The following is a 12610-nucleotide window of genomic DNA, read 5'->3' on the forward strand; positions in this document are numbered from 1 at the left end:
ATTATTGTTATCTTCGGGCTTTTGTCAGTTTTTCTTGCTGTTTTCTGTTTGTTCTCTCTGTTTTTCTGTTCCTCTTTTCTTTTTACTGATTTACTGTGGATTACATGACTTTTTTTAGAATTCCATTTTGGTTTACCTCTTATGTTTTTGATAGTAATGGTAGATGATTTTAGCTGCTGCTGTATGTTCTATATTACATATACAAACATTACAGTCCATTGAAATTTTCATTTTACTTGTTCAATGAAATATAGAAAAGTCTTTTATGGTCCTTTATTCTTTCTAATATACAAAATGAATTTTCTTAAATGTTTCCTTTACAAACATTGGGAACAATATCAGACTGTGTTGCTATGTTTGCTTCAACTGTCAAACATAGTGAAGAAACTCAAGAAGAAAAGTAAACCTAAAAGTAAAAATCTATTTCTCCATATATTACTTTTAATTTTTCCATTAATTTTCTTCTTGATTGTATTAGTTAGGGGTTCTCTAGAGAAATAGAATCAACAGGAGATATTTGTAGGTGTAAAGTTTATAAAAGTGCCTCACGTAACTGTGGGAATGTAGAGTCCAAGGTCTACAGTGCAGGCTGCAAGCTGACAACCATGAGGAAGGTCCGAAAGGAACTCTCAGGAGGGGCTGGCTAGGCAACCGTGGGGATGGAAGGGTCCAAGGTCTGCAGGGAAGGCTGTGACGTTGGGGACTCCAATGAAGGGTCTGGACGAGCTCCACACGAGAGGCTCACTGGCTGAGGCAGGAAGAGAGCTTCTGTCTTCTGAATCCTCCTTAAAAGTCTTCCAGTGATTAGATTGTGTTACTCATAGCAGAAGACACTCCCCACAGCTGATTACAGACACAATCATCTGGGGATACAGCCAATGTAATCATGATTTAAGTCCATGAAATGTCATCATATCAACAGACAGGGCAGTGTTTGCCCAACCAGACAACCAGACACCACCACCTGGCCAAGTTGACACATGAACCTGACCATGACACTGTTTTCAGGGATTCCTTCACTCCCTTTCTGTTTAAAGAGCTTGTTTTGTCCATTCTTTCAGAGCAGGGATGCTGACAATAAATACTGACAGTTTTCTACCTCTAAGATTGCTTCAATTTCCCTTTCATTCCGGAAGGATATTTTCAGTGGGTATTGTTTTATTAGTTTCATAGTTCTTTTCTGTCAGAACTGAGAAAATGTTGTGACTTGCTTCTAGGCTACATGGTTTCTGACAAGAAATCCACTGTCATTCAAGTTGTCTTTCACAAGTTGTTAAAGTATCTTGTAGCTTTTAAAATTTTTTCTTTGATTTTAGTTTGAGAAGGTTGATTATATTGTCTAATGGCACAGATTTTTCTTTGGGCTTATCTTGATTGGAGTTCACACAGACTGAATCTGTAGGTTTATGCTTTTTGACAAATTTAGGAAATTTCAAGTATTCTTTTCCAAATACATTTTTAAATAAATATTTTAATAAGGATGGTGCCTATGAGCTCTTATTATAGTTTCATTTTACGTGTTCCCATGACATAATTTTATGTAAAGTTCTGCACTTTATCATTTTTATGCCTAGGAATCATCTACCATCAGTTTCTACTCTGAATGTTGCTTTTTCTATTTCCATTATCAATTGATTTTGGCTGGTATTCATCCTTGCCCTCTGTCTTTTCACATACTCCAAATGATGCAATGTTAGATCTCTTTTCTACTCTTTTCAATCTCTGCTATTTTTATTTCCATTTATTTTATGGCTGTAGTTCAGACTGGGTGATTTCTATTGTTCTATCTTCGTGTTTTTTCCCTCCATTTACTGCATTCTGTCAAGCCCATCCATTATCTTTTAATTTCTATTAGCATGTTTTTCAATTCTAAAATTCCCATTTTGGTTTTCTTCATGTATCTATTTCTGTGCTCAGACTTCTTATTTCTTTGTCAAATCTGATTTTTTATTTGCTTTAAGTGTGCTTATAATTGCTGCAGCATGTTGGCGATTACTTTTAAATCCTTCTCAGATGTCAATTCTGTCATCTGCCATTTCAGTGTTGGCATTTATTGTCTTATTTTTCAATCAGGTTGAGATTTTCCTGGTTCTTGGTATAACAGGTAAATTTTTATTAAAACCCAGACATTCAGAGTATTGCCCTGAAACTCTGAATTTTATTTAAACTTCTGTTGTAGCTAGCATCCTCTGACACCACTAACAGGGGTAGGGCACTGTCTTGTTACTGCCAAGAGGAAGTCGAGGCTCATATTCTGCATTCAACTCCTGCGGACATCCAGGGGGAGGGGCGCTTCATTATTGGGAGGGGGGGTGTGCGCGTGCGCACTGGCTCCCAGTAGGTCTCTGTGAGTCCGCGGGCTGGGCACGGCAGTGGTGCTTCCTTACTGCTCCTGTAGCTTCCCCTGCAGAGGAGAGGTGGGGTCATCGCCAGGAGGTGATAGCGTAAGTCCTGACTATCCTCTGGGCGTCTAGGGATGCTCCCAGTAAGGAGCGGAAGGGATCATCTTAAGGGCCTTATCTGGAGGAGGGTCTGGGGTGCCTCTGACAGCCTGGCAAGGTTAGAAGTGTCGGCTTCCTGCTCAGCCTGTGTTGGTGTGGTGGGGGTTGGGCCACAGATCTTCTGTGGTATTTAACTGAGAAGAGAGTTACTGTCTAGGCTGGTTAGACCTCCCGTTCCCTGGGCCTTGGGTGCTTTCGTAGGGATTTTGTGGTTTGTTACTATTGCTGGCTTCCTTTGTTTCCAGCAGCATATATGGGATATCTGAGGAAAAACATAATACCCAGAAAACTGCTTTGTTCCTCTGGTCCCAGGGCCCTGGCCAGTCTGCTGTCTTCTCTCAGAGTTGTCTTTGGTTTGTTACATAATCTGGGGTTTACAGTTATATTTATTAAGAGGACTAGGGACCAATATGTCTGCTCCATCTTTCCAGATTGGGAAATCTCTTGACAATGAATTATATCAGAGGAACAAGAGAATGATCATGATGTAATAGGGAATTAAATTAAAGCCTGGGAACGTTTCCTATTTCCGATCATAGTTTTGTCTCTGCCATATCCCTAATAGGGCAAAACTGCTGCTGCTGCAGCTGCTGCAAGTTCTATCAAGTACTGCGTCTTGAGCATTACTTATAAATCAGACCTTGTGTGAAGTCATTTGATATCTAAGACAACACTGTTGTTGTCACACTCTGATTATGAGGAAATTGAACTTCAGAAGAATCAGGCATCTTATTCTGGGTCACTTAAATAAATAGAAGAAATGAATCTGAAGCAATATAGAAAAAGTTCTTGAGATGTCCACAAAGACTCAGTTCCTTAGATATTTCAAGTGCACTCTTTAGGATGGGGTGAGTCTAGGGGCAAAAATTTCGGAAAGGAAATTTTCTGTTCTACCATAACACTATACTTCACCTGTTGAATGAATGGATCCATAGATCAGGTGATGACATTAGCCATTCAGTTCATAGATAATAAAGGTTCATCTGATGGTTCTTTGTGAGAGAGTTATGCTTAAAATCAACACTCTTTATTCTGAGGCTCTGGGAAATTTAAAATCTTTGAGCATAGCCCTTTGCCAGGTGTTTTCCAAAGACTGATCTCTTTGCCTAATAGTATCTAAGGCAGATGAAGGGTTGGATGGTTGTGGTAACGTCACCCATCTCTTTAACAGAAATCAGGTGATGGGCTCTTGGAATTGGGAAGCCTGGTTCTTGTGCTTGTTCCTTTGTCCTGAAACTAACACTGACTTTTGAGTGTAGGGTGGGGCTACATTTTTGTTGAGACAAGTGAGTGTACTCTAGAACAGGACACCGGGAATAAGGAAGGGGCACTTGCTTGGTGAATGCTTCTGAGCTGGGTGTAAGTCAAGCACTTGATGGTGGGAAGGGCTTAGGACACTTAAGTCTGGACACTTCCACGCAAGGAATTGGTTGAAAGATGTTTGGAAGGACTACTTGCACTGCTTCTGACACTGGTAAGATTCTTCCCATGTCCTAAGAAACTGAAAACTCTTCCATTGGCAATGTGCACAGAACGAACTTCCACACATTTTGATTATGTCAAGAAACATGTAATGCTCAGTGTCATATCCCTTCAGTCTCCCAGAACGTTCTTTGATGTTAAACACTATTAGGAGGCTGCTTGAATTTTTCTGTCTATTCCTTTTGGCATCTTCTCAACAAATCAGCCTCCGTTGGCAAGACTCTTCCCTCCTTGTAGAGACTACAGAAAATTCCATTCTTTATGGCAGTAAATGTTGAATGATACATAAGATATCCTCAGAAAGAAAGACTGAATTTATAACATCTGGCTGATCAGATTAGAAAAATCTCCTTTAAAGCCTCTATTAAGAACCTAACTAGGCTACCCTGGGAAAAAAGCCACTTGCTGCTCTGAGAGACTTGTGAGACCTGGACTTTTACCACAAGGAGCTCATAATTTAATATGCAAGCCTTTGAATGTCAGTGGGAAATTAGTCTTAAAACTTCATAGAGTGGAAGAGAGTTCCTCCTTCTCATTCAATTGTATTCAAAACTATCCCTTTTAATTCCTTAATCCATTTTCTCATGTAAAAAGAGAGAAACAAGCCATAATTTTGATATGATTTGCCAACAAAGCCAGATAGAAAATATTTATCCCATCACAAAATGCACTTTATTCAGGAGGTGAAAGAAAAGTTACAATTGCTCACGTGGTGGAAATCATTGCCCAGGTCACACGCAGACACGGAAGGCATCCAGAGAATTCCCTAACGACGCTAAGGGAGGGAGAGGCTGCTCATCCTTCTGAAGCTCTGGGGTCCTGGCTCTGCTGAGGAATGCCCTTTCCCAGTAGCCTCCCGAAGAGCAGCAGACTACCAGCCCGGGAAGGCGACCTTTCCGAGGGGAGTCATCACAGGCAGATCCCAGGCTAAGGATGGAGAAACCCTCCCGTGTCCGTGATGGGCTTTGATGGGAAGACGTAGGTGGAGTCGTGGAACTGGGTGAGCCAATTGTCCTCGTCCTTTCGTGATCCTGACGAGCCTCAGGCTGTTACTTGCTCTTAGGTGGGCACTTCTGCTGGCAGGGGGGAGGAGGCTGCACAGGAGGGCACTTCTGCGGGCACAGCTGAGGTGGGCACGGCTCCACACACTTTGGGGGTGGGCACGGCTCCACACACTTTGGGGGTGGGCACGGCTCCACACACTTTGGGGGTGGGCACACAGGAGGGGGCTGGCAGGGCTGCTTGCACTGCTGCTGCTGGTAAGACATCTTTCCGGAGTCTCTGGGAATCTAAAAGAAATTACAGGACAGTGTTCACAGGAGGGAACTCCTACAGACAGAGAAGCCAAAGCTGATGAATTACCTTGGAATATTCTCTCTCCACTCTCCAAGATTATATTTTAGTGTCTGAACTCCATTTTTAATCCTTTCTGGTTTCTGCCATTCTCCTTAGCAAACTGGTTCATCCAATCTAGGAGAACTCTTTTTCCTAATGCCATTTTGCTAAAAAAAAAGTGTTCTTTTCTAAAGTAGAGTGTAACATTGTTTGCATTGAAATAACTTCTTGCAATAATGATAGTTACAGATGCTGAAATCCTGGGCAATCGCACAGCTAATTTCTATCATCAATATGCCTCATGAGACCTTAATGCTTGAGTAGAGAAGAAAGCACTGCTCAGGAGGCATTTGAAGATATCTCACCTTCTGAGACCTTTGTAATGTCAGCAAGATGGTCTCTGAAAAGATGCAGGGCAGAAAAATACCTTGTTCTTTACTCATCTTCAAATCAAAGTTTTCCAGATTAACTTCTTTTCCCATAAGGATATCCACCATAAACAAACTAAAAGTATATTATTGTCCCCAACCCTTAGTTTTCATCAACTAAATAGCATCAAACTCATGATGCTAACTTTGGACCCACCAAATTGTTGTCTCCAGATTAAATTTAAATATTTGAGAGCCCCAAGAAATACGAGAGCCTAGGAAATCAGACTCACCAGTTTCTTCCACGTAGATCAGGAGTCAAGTGCCAGGAGGATAGTAGCGTGTGGCAGGGGGCCTTTTTATAGGGCTTTCTGCCTCACCTGGAGGAAATGGAGCTGCCTACAACTGGGCTGGTGCAATAATTTCCTAACCGAAATGCAAATCCAACTCTAATTGGCTTTACAGGGATTCTGACAAGAGGAAACATCCTGTTGCAGAATCAGCTCACTGAGTTAAGTGCTCATGACTCAGAGAAGCCCTGCTGTAGCTCTCAGTATCATTGAATTTTGGCTTTGGGAGAATTTGGGGGCTTCTCTCTCTGGTGCCCAAAAGCTCTCTTTTTGATTGGGGAAGATAACACTTTCCTACTTGCCCGTTTCCTGCATCATAAAACTTTTTCTGCTTTTGCTGATTACCATTTTGTTGTGCATTCTGGACTGAGATCGGAAGAGCTGCTTTGGGATCTGGCTGTCTGGTGAAACCTTTCTCATTACCTCAAGCCATTCTTACAATGCATTTTCCCTTGTTCCTAGGGATTGTTAGTTGAAGTTTCCTTTTCTTCCTAACAAATGGACTCATTAGCCTTTCCAAAGTGGCGTTTATAAATAATCAGCAACATTTTGATCAGCAGGCTCATGTTTCGCCTGTTTTTTTTCCTTGAACAGGGGAAATAAAGCTGGTTTCTGTGTTCTTCGTAAAATCCGCACCACTTCAGGCCACGAGGGATCCACTAGGACCCCAGAAACATCTAATACAATTCACGGGTCCTGGCAGCTCTGGCTCTGGACCTACAACACAAGGGAAGCTTTGGGTCCATAACAACATAATATGGTGTACTGTGAGCTCTTATATAACTTCTCCCAACAGACCTCTTGCTACTTTTTAAATTTTGAGGAAATCTAAGAGGACAGTTAACATTTTTTGACATTCTACCACCTTCGAAATCATGGGAAAATGCAACCCAATTAGCAATGCCATCAAATAACTAATTTTAGGTGTATTTATATTGATAAATTATTTAAGAACTGCCTGACACAGGACCTCAAGGTAAATTTAAGGTAAGCTTAAATCTACTTATTAATAATTCATTCATTACAATTAATTGCTATTCATTTACAACTTCTTAATGATTAATGATCATTTCATTATAATTTTCACTTATTTTTAGGATTTTCCTATATTCTTTACAATGAAGTAAACCCATTTACACCTCTATTTCCTCTTCAATTTATCGTTGTGCTGGAGGGAAGGGGAGACGTCTCAGCGCCTGTGGTCTGGTCCTAGTTCTAACTTTGGGCACAGCCAGTCCCTGTCCTCTCTGGGTTTGGTGTTTGCTCTATAACCTGGGTGGAATAATGGCTGCCTCCTGGGGCAGGGCTGATGCTCTGGGCCTCCACTTGCCCTGCTCTTTCCCCAGTTCCCCTCTTCCTTCTTCATACCACAGAGCCCCTGATCTGACCGATATTCCCTGCCTTTTTGCAGCTCTCCCTCCACCCTGTCCCCTGTCTCCTCTCCCACAAGAGGTTCCAGACAGCGAGCCAGGCCCATTGGTGCTTTCCTCCCTTGCTGCCCGAAGAGCTGTGTACTGGAGTTCTGTTTCTTAATCCACTCTTAATCATCCCTTTTAAGAAGTAGAAAGATGTGAATAAAATTCACAAACAGATTTTACGAAAACATTTACTGAGCCACCCCTAAATGGTTCCTTATAATCCAGTACAAGATGCAGCACAAGCTGTGAAGGTGGACTCTTCTGGTGCCGCTTCTGGATGACAGCAGGACCTCCCGGGAAGGTGCCCTTTGCTTGGGTCATTCCTTCAGCTCCAGGTGGAGCCCTTCTCATTTCTGACGGCTCCTCTTCCAGCTTCTGGATGACAGCGGGACCTCCCGGGAAGGTGCCCTTTGCTTGGGTCATTCCTTCAACTCCAGGTGGAGCCTTTCTCATTTCTGACGGCTCCTCTTCCAGCATCCAGGTCTGCAGATGCCATTAGGGCTAAACATTTGGTACCAGCTAATGTCTTTTCTGATGCACACACGTCTTGTCACAAGGGTTTCTGCCCCCGAGGTGAAGGCGACCTCAGTATGATGTATGAAAGTAATGTATGAAGAGCTTTTGGAAAATGTGTCACCTGCCCCACATAGGAAATGCTCCGAAAGCCATCACCAGTGTCCAATGCCCTGTCTCCCAAATGCGGTACCACGTGTGTCACAGGATCCGTTCTAGGTGGCGAGCACAACAACTTAAATATCAGCTCTATGCTTATGCTAACTAACCACGAAAAATGTCTTATTCCCATATCACAGCTGCCTTTGCACAGATAGTATTGCCTATGACCAATCAAATGAAACATTTTAGAAGTTGATATAAACTGAATTTAAAGTAAATTTTGTTAAGTGCGATTTATGGTGTATTTAGTGTCTTAGTTATGGCAGATATAAAGCGCCTTATGAAATACCCAATGTTTGGAACGGAGCACCCTAATAAGTCCTTTAATCCTGTAAAAGTGATTTCATTGCTGCCTTTTCTGAGTCTTAGCTCAAACACTTTCCCACAGTTCTTCTCTTAGTCCTGGGCCTAAGCTCCATATCTTGCTTTCCCTTGTGTGCTGCAGCCACCAAAACATATCTGGTTTGTGGATGGTTGACCAGATGACCTCATTTAGTTTTGGATCAAGTCACAATGTCAGCTTTTTTTACTGCAGAATGTACTGACACTTCCCAGAGTGTGAATTGTTGTCATGATGTCCCATCTCCCCTGCCTCTGAAAGCCTCCTGGACTGGTGCTGTGCTCTTGGAATTCCTTTTCCAAGAGAGAAACTCTTTTAAGGCAGATTTCTTAGTCAAACCAATAAGAAACATAAGATTCCATTTTAGATTCACACCATGACATATAAATGATTGTGAGGGGCAGGAGGCCCAGAGAACGAAATCTGGAGGGTGGAGGTGGGTGGAGGGAGGGTCTTCAAGGGTTAGGGAGGTGGCGGGTCGAGCGCACCTAGGCTGATCCTATGTGTTCTCATATATTTGGTTCCCCCACTCTTTCTCATGGTGACTTTTTGGTTTTTGAAAGAAGAATTTTTTTATTTGTTTACATGTTTAATTTCTGTCTTCCTTGTAAGCCATTCAACCCAGTGTGTCACATTATCCTCCCACTCCTCAATGTCTAACTCTTATCCTTCCAATTTCGCCCTTGTTGTTCACTCAAGACACAAGCTATCGTTGAATTTTGGGACTGATTCTGTTTTTGTTTTTTTTATCACCTGGACAGGCACTAGGAATCGAACCCAATTCTCCAGCCTGGCAGGCGAGAAGTCTGCCTGCTGAGCCATCATCGCACCACCTGTGACTGGTTCTTTTATTTCTTTAAAATTTTTCCAGCCAGCAGTGAGCCTGGTGAAATATTACATATTAAACATCTAAACCTAGACAAGTAGGCTCATTGTTTGGAAAAATGATTGGGAATCTTTCCAAGAATGTAGTTTTCTAATTGAGGAGAAGAACGAATATGTGGGGAAATAGGAGGAAGAGGAAGAAGAGGAAGAGAAGGGATTCAGGAACTCTGAAGCAGTCACCACCTGTGCTCCTGGAGCACTGACTCAACCTAGTATCATATCCGCTCAATGGTGCAAGTCCTGGGAAACCAGAGCTGTCATGGCACCTTTCAGGAATTAAGGGCTTTAGCTGAGATCACCTTGGCCATGAGCACACAGGGATAGAACCAACACATCACCCCCTTGAGACTCTCCACACCGTGTCATCACCAAACGTGTACTATCGACCACTGGGACATGCCAAGCACTTCAGAAGACAGAAAGAAGGGACCCCATTCAACAGATCATCTGCTGGTCCCCCATAGCATCACATCACATGTAAAAACAAAGTCTTAGAGAAATGTCTGATTTTTACAACACAAAACTTGAGATATAGCTGCCTAAATGGGGTTGCAGGGCCAGATAAATCAGTCTTTGTGCTTATTATGATAATTCAGACACTAAAGATATTTCAGGCTAGATGCCCTCAATACCAAAGGCAGGAGTTGCTTTAGAGGTTAAATTGGTAAATTTGAACATTCTGATTCCTCATGAGCAGCTGCCACAAGATTTAGAGGGGTGTCTGGGGATCAATGTTTCCCCAACTTTGAATATCTGAAACCTGAGACATGGAATGCAGCACACTTACACACACACCTGCCACATATTTCCTCTTTTACTCTCTTTTCTCTTTTTCTATTATGTTTCTCTGTCTACCTAAAAAGTTTGGTTTGATGACCTTTTAAGGGTCAAATAGCACTAGGTCCATTCTTACTACCTTCACTCTTTAATTTTCGATTGTACTAACATCAATGAAAAATGACAAGAAAGAAATAATAGTAACTTTTAAAAATTGTCTAGCTCTTGATTCAATTTTTTCTCACGTTTCTTCATTATGTGTTATGTATCACTTACAGTTCAGTCCTGGTCTATTGAGATTTTACAGTGGCATTCTGGTTGTTTAAGATAGTGGTAAGATGTGGAAACCAGGAAAACATGGCAGAACCATCTTCCACAGCTTTGTAAAACAGTGCAAGGGTTGCAGAATGTGGGCTAGTGGCAAATAAAGAAGACTCAGTGAGACCCCCTTGCCAGCCCTGCCGGCACTTCCACCCAGCCTCCAGTGTATGCCACCCAAAGTGGAGGCAGCCTGACATCCCATTGTAGGTCACATGCCTGCTTCTGAAGGAAGCAGAGTGACTCTTATGCACATAGTGCTGTGAGGGTGTGTCGGGTCAGTCTTTCCGGGGGCAGCTTGAAAGAATAAACCAATAAATTCCTATCTAGCCCGTCATCCTAGAACTTTTCCAGCAGGCACAAGCGGATGTCAGAGAGCTAAAGCAGTATAGGCAACACTTAAGTCAAAGTGTTCCAGAGCAAAAGATGACCTGATTTAAGGTTTTACAATAAAGAACAACTACAAGGGGGAGAATTTCTATTTCAAAGGGAGCTGAGAGGCTATTTCAAACCCTGTACATAAGGAAATTCCTAACCCACAGACAAGAAAAAGCCCAGTACATGATGCAGGCTCAGAAAAAGCAGAGAGAATCATATACATTTCTTTTACATTGGGCTGATTTTGTTAATAAGTGGAGTAAACACTGAAAGAGAGCACCAGCCAATGTAAAGTTAAATTTCAAAGACTGCAAACACTGTTGTTTGTGTTGGTAGGTTTGTTTTGGTTCGCTCTTGTCCCTCAGGGAAATCTCTGTCATATTTCTGGCCCAGTGTGATCAGAAGGAACATATAGCTCTGGAAAAAATCCCATAGTTAAACCACAAAAACATTAAAATGTATAGTGTGCATTAAAAGATGACAAGACACACAAAGAAATAAGAAATGGTAGTCTATCCAAAAGAACAAGATACAAGTCCAGAAACTATCATCAAAGAATACCAGACTTTGGTCCAAACACAGGGAGCCCAGAAGGAGTATAAGTTCCTTTAATCCTGCGCGGCTTAAAATGCAACGCCTGGATACGTCCCAGAGTACATGAAGCAGATAATCAAAAACTATTGGAATGTGAGAGAAACTGGTAGTGTGGAGCATGTAAATATTTGAGGTGGTAATTTGTGAAGTAGCCCAGTATTGCCTTAAATAAAATCACATTTTTATTTCTTGTTATATGTATGTGATCTTAAAAAAATGTTGGAAAATTCCGTTGAGGAATGGGAGAAAAACATGGAACTACTAAACTTTACCACCAGGGAAACCCTTGATACTGTGTCAACCTTTAGGGACACCCAAATCAATATGCCAAGCCCTTGATCCTGAGGCTTGCACTTGTGAAGCTTATGTATGCAGCAGGAAGTCTTAGCCTACCTGTAGCTATGCCTAACAGTCACCTCCAGAAGACCTCTTTTGTTGCTCAGATGTGGCCTCTCTCTCTCTAACCCCAACTCTACAAGTGAAATCATTGTTCTCCCCCCTACATGGGGCATGACATACAGATATGACTCCCAAGGATGAGTCTGGCCCTGGCATCATGGGATCAATGATGTTAGAAATAAAAACAGCTAGAAATAAAAACCTAAAATTGTGGAATTGTAACCCATACTAAACTCTGAAATTGGTTCTACAAGTAAGTGTTGTGATGTGCTTTGAAACGTATTGCTATATATATATATATATATATATATACATATATATATGTATATATATATATACACATATGTCATTTTTCACAAAAAAAAAGGAAAAAAAAGTCGATTGTGATGATAAATGACAGCTACATGATGATACTGTGAACTGGTGATAGTACACTTTAGATGACCACATGGCATCTGAATGCATTTTATATCAATAAAAATAAAAAATAAAAAAATGAATTAGAAAAATCCATAACCATTTATTAAAAGATGCATGTTAAATACAATTTACTTTTTAAGTTTTAAAAAAATGAACATGAGGCTTTGGACATATGGAAAAAAGTCATTTAAATAATCTCCTTCAATATGCTCAAGGACGTAAAGGAACACAGAGAAAGTATTAAAGGATATTGAGAAAGCAATGAATGCAAAATAGGAAACTGTCCCTAAAGAGATAGAAATTTTGAATAGAAACCAAACAGAAGTGCTAGAGTTGAAGACCACAATAAGTGTAAGGAAAAATTCCCTCA

The 12610-nt window shown here is 41.3% G+C and overlaps 2 long non-coding RNA genes across 2 annotated transcripts; one reads left to right on the forward strand and one right to left on the reverse strand.

The window, feature by feature from the left end:
* Window positions 1-2335: 2335 nt before the first annotated feature.
* LOC143679725 (uncharacterized) lies at window positions 2336-8896 on the forward strand. The gene is made up of 3 exons (XR_013173917.1): window positions 2336-2444; window positions 4833-4983; window positions 7680-8896. It is a non-coding gene; the product is annotated as an uncharacterized LOC143679725 (long non-coding RNA).
* Window positions 4633-6066, reverse strand: LOC143679724 (uncharacterized). The gene is made up of 2 exons (XR_013173916.1): window positions 5980-6066; window positions 4633-5272 (listed from the first exon to the last, which is right to left on the reverse strand). It is a non-coding gene; the product is annotated as an uncharacterized LOC143679724 (long non-coding RNA).
* Window positions 8897-12610: the final 3714 nt, after the last annotated feature.

This window comes from Tamandua tetradactyla, chromosome 4 (genome assembly GCF_023851605.1).
Source record: "Tamandua tetradactyla isolate mTamTet1 chromosome 4, mTamTet1.pri, whole genome shotgun sequence".
Taxonomy (NCBI): Eukaryota; Metazoa; Chordata; class Mammalia; order Pilosa; family Myrmecophagidae; genus Tamandua; species Tamandua tetradactyla.